The 10,844-nt window shown below is 39.8% G+C and overlaps 1 protein-coding gene across 1 annotated transcript in view; it reads right to left on the bottom strand.

Moving 5' to 3' along the window:
• Positions 1–10,844, bottom strand: part of Rhobtb3 (Rho related BTB domain containing 3) — a 44,224-nt gene that overhangs the window by 28,064 nt on the left and 5,316 nt on the right. The window lies entirely within an intron of this gene.

Raw genomic sequence — 10,844 nt, 5'->3', positions numbered from 1 at the left:
CGGTTAGCCTCTTAAAGAAAGACAACAGAGCCTCTGGTGTCTTACATCATTTAGATGAGAACTACATTCTTGGAGAGGACATTACCTTGTGCAAAGCAGCTCCAACCTGTGGAGATGCATATCTGAAAGATACTCTGTGTGCAGCATCAGCTGACAAGTCTCACAACAGAGGAAGTGCGTGGAAGAGCCAAGGGAGGCATTGGAGCACAAAAACACTGTTACCCAGGTACAGTTGGCGCAGTACATGTATATATGAGATACGTGACGCAGTGTCTGAGGGAAGGTCAAAAGATAATGTTCTAGAGTCAGTTCTTTCCTTCCACGGATCAAATCCTGGAATCAAATCCCTGTGCTCAGTCTTGGCAGCAAGCACCTTTACCCACTGAACTATATCATCATAAACAAGAGTGTAGCGACACAGCCTTTAATCCCAGCCCTCAGCAGGCTGAGGAAGGCAGATCTCTGTGCATTAGAGGTCAACCTGGTCTACATAGTGAGTTCCAGGATAGTTACCCAGGGAGACCCTGTGCCAAAAAGAATGAATAAATAAAAATAAAGTTCAGAAACTGTGTACTTATATCTTCATTTTACAGAAGAGAAAACTGCTGCTCAGATCAGTCAGGTGCTTCATCTCTCAAAGTAGAGATTGAAAAACAAAGACAAAAGCATCACTGTCTCCACCTGCTTAAAAAAAGAAAGTGGCAAAAGAGCCCAGGACTAGAAGGGTTCAGTGCAGAATTCTATCAGACCTTCACAGAAGACCTCATACCAACACTGTCCAAACTATTCCACAAAATAGAAACAGATGGAGCACTACCGAATTCCTTCTATGAAGCCACAATTACTCTTATACCTAAATAACACAAAGACCCAACAAAGAAAGAGAACTTCAGACCAATTTCCCTTATGAATATGGACACAAAAATACTCAATAAAATTCTTGCAAACCGAATCCAAGAGCACATCAAAACAATCATCCACCATGATCAAGTAGGCTTCATCCCAAGGATGTGGAGATGGTTAATATATGAAAATCCATCAATGTAATCCACTATATTAAATAAACTCAAAGAGAGGAACTACATGATCATTTCATTAGATGCTGAGAAAGCATTTGACAAAATTCAACACCCCTTCAGGATAAAAGTCCTGGAAAGATCAGGAATTCAAGGCCCATATCTAAACATAGTAAAAGCCATATACAGCAAACCAGTAGCTAACATTAAACTAAATGGAGAGAAACTTGAAGCAATCCCACTAAAATCAGGGACTAGACAAGGCTTCCCACTCTCCTCCTACTTATTCAATATAGTACTTGAAGTCCTAGCCAGAGTAATCAGACAATGAAAGGAGGTCAAAGGGATACAAATTGGAAGGGAAGAAATCAAAATATCACTATTTGCAGATGATATGATAGTATATTTAAGTGATTCCAAAAGTTCCACCAGAGAACTACTTAACCTGATAAACAACTTCAGCAAAGTGTCGGGGTATAAAATTAACTCAAACAAAACAGTAGCCTTCCTCTACTCAAAGGATAAACAGGCTGAGAAAGAAATTAGGGAAATGACACCCTTCACAATAGTCCCAAGTAATATAAAATATCTTGGTGTGACTTTGACCAAGCAAGTGAAAGATCTGTATGACAAGAACTTTAAGTCTCTGAAGAAAGAAATTGAGGAAGATCTCACAAGATGGAAAGATCATCCATGATCATGGATTGGCAGGATTAATATTGTAAAAATGGCCACTTTGCCAAAAGCAATCTACAGATTCAGTGCAATCCCCATCAAAATTCCTACTCAATTTTTTATGGAGATAGAGCAATTTGCAAATTCATTTGGAATAACAAAAAACCCAGGATACTGAAAATTATACTCAACAATAAAAGAACTTCTGGGGGAATCACCATCCCTGACTTCAAGCAGTATTACAGAGCAATGGTCATAAAAACTGTATGGTATTGGTACAGATACAGGCAGATAGATCAGTGGAACAGAATTGAAGACCAAATGAACCCACACACCTCTGGTCACTTGATCTTTGACAAAGGAGCTAAAAACCATCCAATCGAAGAAAGATAACATTTTCAACAAATGGTCCTGGTTCAACTGAAGGTCAGCATGTAGAAGAATGCAAATCGATCCATTCTTATCACCATGTACAAAGCTTAAGTCCAAGTGGATCAAGGACCTCCACATCAAACCAGATACACTCAAACTAATAGAAGACAATGAGGGGAAGAGTCTTGAACACATAGCACTGGAGAAAATTTCTGAACAAAACACCAATGGCTTACGCTCTAAGATCAAGAATCAACAAATGGGATCTCATAAAACTGCAAAGCTTCTGTAAGGCAAAAGACAATGTTATTAAGACAAAACAGCAACCAACAGATTGGGAAAAGATCTTTAACAATCCTACATCTGATACAGGGCTAATATCCAAAATATACAAAGAACTCAAGAAGTTAGACTCCAAAGAGCCAAATAACCCTATTAAAAATGGGGTACAGAGCCAAACAAAACATTCTCAGGTGAGGATTATCGAATGGCCAAAAAGCATCTAAAGAAATGTTCAACATCCTTAGTCATCAGGGAAATGCAAATCAAAACAACCCTGAGATTTCACCTCACACCAATCAGAATGGCTAAGATCAAAAACTCAGGTGACAACTCAGGGGAGGATGTGGAAAAAGAGGAACACTCCTCCATTGTTGGTGGGAATGTAAACTGGTACAACCACTCTGGAGGTTCCTCAGAAAATTGGACATTCCACTACCTGAGGACGTAGTTATACCTCTCCTAGGCATATACCCAAAAGATGCTCCGACATACAACAAAGACACTATAGCCAGAAGCTAGAACGAACCCATATGCCCTTCAACAGAGAAATGGATTTTAAAAAATGTGGTACATTTACACAATGGAGTACCAATCAGCTATCAAAAACAATGACTTCATGAAATTCATAGGCAAATGGAATGAACTAGAAAATATCATCTGAGTTAGGTAACCCAATCACAGAAAAATACACATGGTATGTACTCATTGATAAGTGGATATTAGCCCAAACCTCAAATTACCCAAGATGCAAGCCACAGACCACAGGAAGCTCAAGAAGGATGACCAAAATGTGGATGCTCCCACTCCTTCTTAAAAGGGAAAAAATAACCATAGGAGGGGATAGGAAGCAATGTTTAGAGCAGTGACTGAAAGCACAGACATTCAGGGCCTGCCTCACATGTGGCCCATATATATACGGCCACCAAAACTAGGTAAGATTGATGAAGCTAAAAAATGCATGCTGAAAGGGACTGGATATAGATCTCTCCTGAGAGACATATCCAGATCATGTCCAATACAGAGGTCAATGCTAGCAGCAAACCACTGAACTGAGAACAGGACCCCCCCTTGGAGGGAATTAGAGGAAGGATTGAAAGAGTTGAAATTGCAACCCCATGTGAACAACAATGCCAACCAACCAGAGCTAGGGACTAAAACACTCCCAAAAGACTATACATAGACTGACCCAGAGCTCCAACTGCATTGTAGCAGAGAATAGCCTTGTTGGGACACCAGTGTAAGGGGAAGTCCCTGGTCCTGCCAAGGTTGGATCCCCAGGCCAGGTGAATATGGAGGGGGCAGTAAGAGGGGTGGATGGGGGAATACCTGTATGGAGGACAGGGAGGGGATGGGGGCTTATGGACAGGAAACTGGGAAAGGGAATAACATTTGAAATGTAAGTAAAGAAATATATCTTAATAAAAAAGTGGCATATCCAAAAAACAAAATAATAAAGTTTGAATAGACATTATCAGGTCCCAAAATACAACGATTAGAAACACTATTAAGCTTCTTTAATTATGCCACACATCCTAATCTGAACATATTTTTTTCTAAGATTTCTTCAGTTTGTAGCAAGCTGCTCATGTAGCATTTGGCCTGTCTTGAGAAAGAACAATTGGCTTCACTCTTTACAAGGCCTTTGTGAACAGTGCCTTGATTTTTCTGAAGACAGAGGCCTTCTTATGTTTACAAAGGTCTCCTTATGTGTCGGTAAGTGGGTGGGTTTGCAAATCACCTTACTTAGCTTTCCTTCTGGATAAAAATTAAGCAAAGTCATCAGTGTTATGAGAGGAGAATGAACCACATGGACAAGAATGGTTAACAAACCAACTCTGAGGAAAAAATAATTTTTTTTGAAGCCAGAGGAGTGACATCTCTTTCTACTCAGCAAGAAGGAAAACTGTCACACAATCAGTTGGCTAAGTACATGTTTTCTGGATTTCTATAAACCTGCTGTAGACAATTTTTTCCCCAATTGGTTACTCTGGGTCTCTTCTGAACCATCACTGTTTCGATATACCCACTAGCTGAACTTACTGTACATTCTATGCCAAAGTCTGTCTTGAGTTGGCTATAGGAGAGTCCATAAAATACTGATGGACTAAATACATTCATATTAAGCATATAACAACCAGAAGATCCAAAATAATACTTAATGTTTAATACAATTCCTCATGTTCTGAGGACATAAAATTATTTTTATTGCTACTTCATAAGTGTAATTTTGCTACTGCTATAAATTGTAATGTAAATATCTGATCTGCAGGATATCTGAGAGATGTGACCTCTGTGAAAACATCACTTGACTCCCAAAGGAGTCATGACCCACAGGTTGAAAAACACTGTACTTTGTAGACTAGAATGGCCTTGAACTCAAAGAGATCTGCAGACCTCATGGCCACAGTGGCTCTGGGAATCAGAATTAGCATGGTCTTCACACCACCCGGATCACACAAACACACACACACACACACATACATTTTTTAAGATATTATAAGATGCCTTCATTTTTTCAAAACAGTACAGTCTGGCATTTGAATAAACAGCATCTCTTTCAAAGTAGTGGCATCGACAATAGGGTACTCTTTACAATGGTGCCATTGTTGGCAAGTTTTAGAAATTCTCTTGATAAATTATAGCTCAGTAATATATAAAAGTTTCAGCGCTTGAAAGATAACTTGAAAAAGAAAGAAAGAAAGAAAAAAAAACTCGAAAGGGAAGATGCCCATTTACTGAAATTTAAAACGATGGATGCATCCTAGAGACACTACAGATTTGTCCTTAAAAGGTATTTTCACTGTATACTAAAACCCAAAGATTTGTGCTGGGGATGTGGTTCAGGGTGTGTGGCTCACTCCTGCAATCTCAGGAGTGGTGAGATGGAGGCAGGGAGATTATCAATTCAATGTCATTCTTGTTTATATAATGAGTTCAAGGTTAGTCTGGGCTTTGAGAGACACTGTCTCAAAAAAGCACGAATCCAAAAATTTATTCAGAGCCAAGTATGTAAATCTGCCACATTGCCAACTTTGTAAAAAAAAAAAAAGTGTGATAGAGTCAACCATGGTTGTAATCTCTGCCTTTCATAAGCTAAAATATGAGGGTAGCAAATTTGTGATCTGCCAGAGCTACCCAGCAAGCACTATCACACACACACACACACACACACACACACACACACACACACACACACACACACACACACACACACACACGAAACAAAACTGCTGCTTGGCTTACTAAGCTCTAACAAGTTCTCCAAGAGAATTCCCAAAATTACCCAGCTCAATGAAATGTATTGTAGGGGATGAGGTAGGGGGAGCAGTAAAGCCTGTGAGTTAACAGTCAGACTTAGCTCTGTTATTAATATGTAATCACATTGTTAGTCAATTCATCTCATGATATTAATGAAAATGACTTTTTTCATTTAGATTATTTATAGGCGCTGGAGAGATGGCTCAGAGGTTAAGTGCACTGGCTGCTCTCCCAGAGGTCCTGAGTTCAAATCCCAGCAACCACATGGTGGCTCACAACCATCTGTAATGAGATCTGATGCCCTCTTCTGGTGTGTCTGAAAACAGCTACAGTGTACTCATATAAATAAAATAAATAAATCTAAAAAAAAAATCTAGATTATTTATAAACAATGTATTTACCCACTGGCAAAAATGTTTATGAGTACCCACTACCCACAAAGGTAGAAAGATACACCACTGAAGGACTCAGGACCAACTGACCAGGGCAGATGTGACTGCAAACATTTGCAACATAGAGAATACCAAAATAAAGGTATATAAAATTACCAGAGGAACCGAGGAGAGGAGCTCCGTGAAGGGTATACAGAAAGGGTAATGGTTCACAGGTAAGGATGAATCTGCTAGGCTGTTACAGAAGGAGGCTGTGCAAGGGGCACTGGCTGCAATCAGAATAGACAGTGTGGGCAGAGGTCAGAACAAGAAACCTATTTCCACTAAAAACAAAAACAAAATCCCTTATTTTTATTACTTTTATTTATGTCTATATGTATCTCTGTGTGTATCTGCCACATGGTGAGCGGGTAACTGAGGAACCTGGAAAAGGATGCTGACTTCCCTGGAGTTCCAAGTAGTTGTTCTGGGAATCAAACTCAGGTCCCCTGGAAGAACAGCAAGCGCTCTTCACCACAGAAGTATCTCCCAGTCCCACATTTCCCCTCTTAAAATCTCAAGGTGGCAAGTTAAGCCTATGTTGCTATCTCTCCTACCTGCTAAACCACACATGTGACTAAATAAAAGCGGAGTGTTAAAGAAGAGGAGGAAGGAAGGGCAGGAGTTGGCAGAGGACTGAGTACACTGCAACATTAAAATTAAGTTAGATGACATCAGCCTGGGGCTCTAGTAATGCCTGGCAAATGATAGCAGACAGCAGCAGACTAAATTGGAGGGTGAAGCCAGAGTACACGTGGTTTTCACACACTGGAGCAACGTCCAGAGTGTCCTCAGCTCTAACGTGGGAAGCAGGAAACAGCAGGACCACAGGCAGATGGCTGGCAGATGGCCAAAGCATACTGGCGAACAGAAACAGCTAGCCCCACTGACCCTGTGTATACTCCCACGTCTACCCCAGCCACAGAGAGCAGCTGCCCAGAGCAAGAAAAAGGAACCCATCCAGCCTGGAAAATGAAGTGCAAAAGTAGATAAACAAAAACTTCCCTACAATCTGAGAAACTGCTATATCTTGAAATAAAACTCACTGAATGCACTTACAATGCTTAAACAAAACCCACTTAACATTCAACCAAAGAGAATAATTAACTATAATTTTAACTATAATTAACTATAAATTATAAATTAGAATAATTAACTATATTTTTAAGAAAATGTATCTTTAAGTATCTTTAAGTATCTAAAAGTATCTTTAAGTCAGGAATAAGAAATTGTGAACGAACCATTTAGAGATTTTTAGTCACAAAAAAAATATTGACATCAAAATTTTAAACAAGAAAAGTAGCAGAAAAAAATGTATGTAAAAGTCAGAGAGAAGAGGCCAAGAACAAAGCAACATAAAGATACACTGTAATTGACGTGCTTGGGAGGCAGAACCACAAGTTTAAGACCAGCCTGGCTTACAGGGTAAGATGCTACCACAAAGAGAGGTGAGGGAGAAGACAGGATTCAGCAACAGAAAACAAGAAAGCTACAAGTGTGGGGAGAGATCAAGAATCATCAATATCAGCCCACTGAAGGTATGAAAAGAGGGAGAAAATGGTGGGAGGAAGGGGAGGAGGCAGCAGCTACAGGCAGAAGGGCAGAGACCTTCAAAGAGAAAAGTGTCAGGTTCTTCAAGGAGTCCAGTGTGACTATTCCCAAGAGTGGAACTGTGTCCTAAATGTTCAGAAGTAGTCAGAAACCAGATCAGGAAGGAGTTTGTATTTTAGATAAGGAGTTTACAACACAAAGTTACTAACATGAATATAAATACTGGATAAGAAGAAAAGTACTAACAGTAACCTCTGATTTAAAAACTGATTTCACGCCCAGCTTTACTGCAAGAATGTAGACACAATGACACCTTCAATGGTGTACAGCCCAGAACCCAGCTGCTCATTTCTGATCACTATACCCCACAAAAAGGAACCTAAACTTTAGAGCAATGTCTAAGAAGCACTAAAAACTGACTGGAGCTAGCCTAGAAAGACACCAAAGTAATAGATCATAAAATACTGAACTGTAAAAACCAGTCCTTACAAACCATAATGAATTTAAAAAAATGGGGGAGGGGGGTGAGAGAAGGAGAAGCTGCTATGGAGGACAGCCAACCACAGAGTAAGAAAGAGGACAGATCACACTATTGCAAGTATATGTTCTGCAGCTTACACAAAAGAACAGGCCAAAACCCTTGTGAAATGTACATGCCATGGGCTGGAGAGATGGCTCAGTAGTTAAGAGCACTGACTGTTCTTTCAGAGGCTCTGAGTTCAATTCCCAGCACCCACATGGTGGCTCTGTAATGTCCTTCTCTGGTATGTCTGAGGACAGCTACAGTGTACTCATATAAATAAAATAAATAAATCTAAAAAAACTAAAAAATGTACATGTCATAAAGCCCCCACCAAGAAGAAAAAGACACTGGGATCAATTGTGGATTAAAGGCTAGAGACAGGATAACTAAATGTAGTATAGTGTTTATATCTCGAACTGGAAAAAAAAAGCAGCTATAACTTATTACTGGAAAAAGCAAGAAAACATAAATGTAAATATTTTAAATACTAGTCTAGCAAATAAAAATGTCTCACAATTCTTGAGTGTTGGCCATATTATGCACAAGATGTGAATACTAGCTTTCTTCTTATATGATACCCATTGAAGTCATCAGGAGTGAAAGAAAATCTCATGTTTATAATGTAGTCTCAAATTATCTAGAAGAGAAAATGCATGTGTGCATGTATATGCATGCATGTGTGTGTGCAATGTGCATGTGTGTATAATAAATTCTTCAATTCAGTGTTTTATTCTTGACAATTTTCTTATGTTTGAAATTTGAGAAATAAAAGTGAAATATGAAGTTTCTGAAAAAAATTCAAGGCACTAACTATGCTTATCTGACTTGTATCTGGCAGGGTTTTTCTGAGTTTACTTCAGTAAGAAGGAAAGCAAAAGCAGGAGGCCAGACACATTTCATCGTGGCGCTTACACTCCAGGCTGTCTGGACTTCCTTTGGAAATGCCTGGGAGAAAACTCGACAATGTCTCCCACAGGGTTATACACTGCTGTAAAATGGGCAAAATGATATATGTGTTTGATTATGATCACTGTCTCCTTGCATTCTTTAAGTTCCTATTGAATGAGGCCACTCTGAAGGAGCCATCAGTGTTTTCTAGATGCTGCTAGATGTTAATTCATTTTGTACTTAGTAAAAAATCAAACAAGTTTCTCAACTTATTAGATATGGGTGGTGTAAGAGAAAAATGAGTTTAGCAGGCTCTATTTAGATGTACAGAGAGGCAGAAGGAATTCAGGAGGCAGAGGGTTATATCCACCGGGATACAGGTGACGGGACAGGCCAAATTAGCAGAATGAAGATATCATGTGTATGTATGTAAGTGTGTACAAAGAAAGCCAGGGATACAAAGTGCAAGTTCCTGATCTAGGTAGAGAACAAGAAATGAAGATTAATGGGAATACAGGTGACAGGCCAGGCCAAATTAGCAGAATGAAGATATCATGTGTATGTATGCAAGTGTGTACAAAGGAGGCTGGGATACAAAGTGCAAATTTCTGATCTGGTAGAGAGCAAGAAAGGAAGCTTAAGTTCAAAATAACTTCTCTGTGTTGCTGGTGCACATAGGAGGACAGGTAAGACAACAGAGAAGACAGTGAGAGGTTAGAAGAACCAGGAAACAGTATCTATAGTGGAGTAGGAAGTGTTTCAAAGAAATAATTGTTACTAAAGTGCAACAAATGTGACAAACAAGCATTTAATGCTCACTCTGGAGAGCTTAATGCAAACACAGCAGCTGAAGGTGAAGCTCCAAAAGGCTGGATGAGTACTAAAGGAAAAGCTGCCTCAGGAATCACAGATAAGTTCCTATTGAATGAGGCCACTCTGAAGGAGCCATCAGTGTTTTCTAGATGCTGCTAGATGTTAATTCATTTTGTACTTAGTAAAAAATCAAACAAGTTTCTCAACTTATTAGATATGGGTGGTGTAAGAGAAAAATGAGTTTAGCAGGCTCTATTTAGATGTACAGAGAGGCAGAAGGAATTCAGGAGGCAGAGGGTTATATCCATGGGGATACAGGTGATGGGACAGGCCAAAAATCATGAACAGGAAGGAAAAAAAAGTGGAGAAGTCCTAAGAATGTGAGGTCATGGGCAGGTCAAGCTGATTTTCTCTGTAAGTACTAGGGTGAAACATACCTGCCCTTTGGTCCAGCAATCCACTGGAAAGAACAACCCAAGTATCAACAGGACAGTGCAGACATAGTTTATACAATGGTGTAATATACAGCAATTAAATGAGGAAGCAATATGTACACACTCCTACTGTGCAACTCTGTGTGATGTTCAGGAACAGGCAAGCTATCAGAAGCCAGAGAGCAACAGCTTCCTCTACAGAGGGTGTCATGATTAAGTAGAACACATTAAGCTGTGCCCTTAGGTTAGCAGACCATAGGTTCCTTACTGTGCTGATTAGTTTTATGTCAATTTGATACTAGTAGAGCCATTCTGGAAGCGGAAACATCAATTGAGAAAATGCCCCACCAGATTGGCCTGTAGGCAAACCTGTGGTACATCTTGGCTCATAACTGATGTAGGAGGACCCAGCCAGCTCCTTGTGGTCAATACCTCCCCTGGGTTGGTGGTCTGGTTCTATAAGAAAGCAGGCTTAGCATGTGATAAAGGATGAACCAATACGAAGCACTCCTCCATGGCTTCTGCTTCCCCAGTTCTTGTCTTGATATCCCTAAGTGATGGACTTAGCTGCAACAGGCCCCAACTTCCTTTTGTCATGGTG

The sequence above is a fragment of the Rattus rattus genome, chromosome 3 (genome assembly GCF_011064425.1).
Source record: "Rattus rattus isolate New Zealand chromosome 3, Rrattus_CSIRO_v1, whole genome shotgun sequence".
NCBI classification, from domain to species: Eukaryota; Metazoa; Chordata; class Mammalia; order Rodentia; family Muridae; genus Rattus; species Rattus rattus.
The sequence above is the reverse complement of the archived record's forward strand: the minus strand, read 5'-3'. Positions and strand labels throughout refer to the sequence as shown.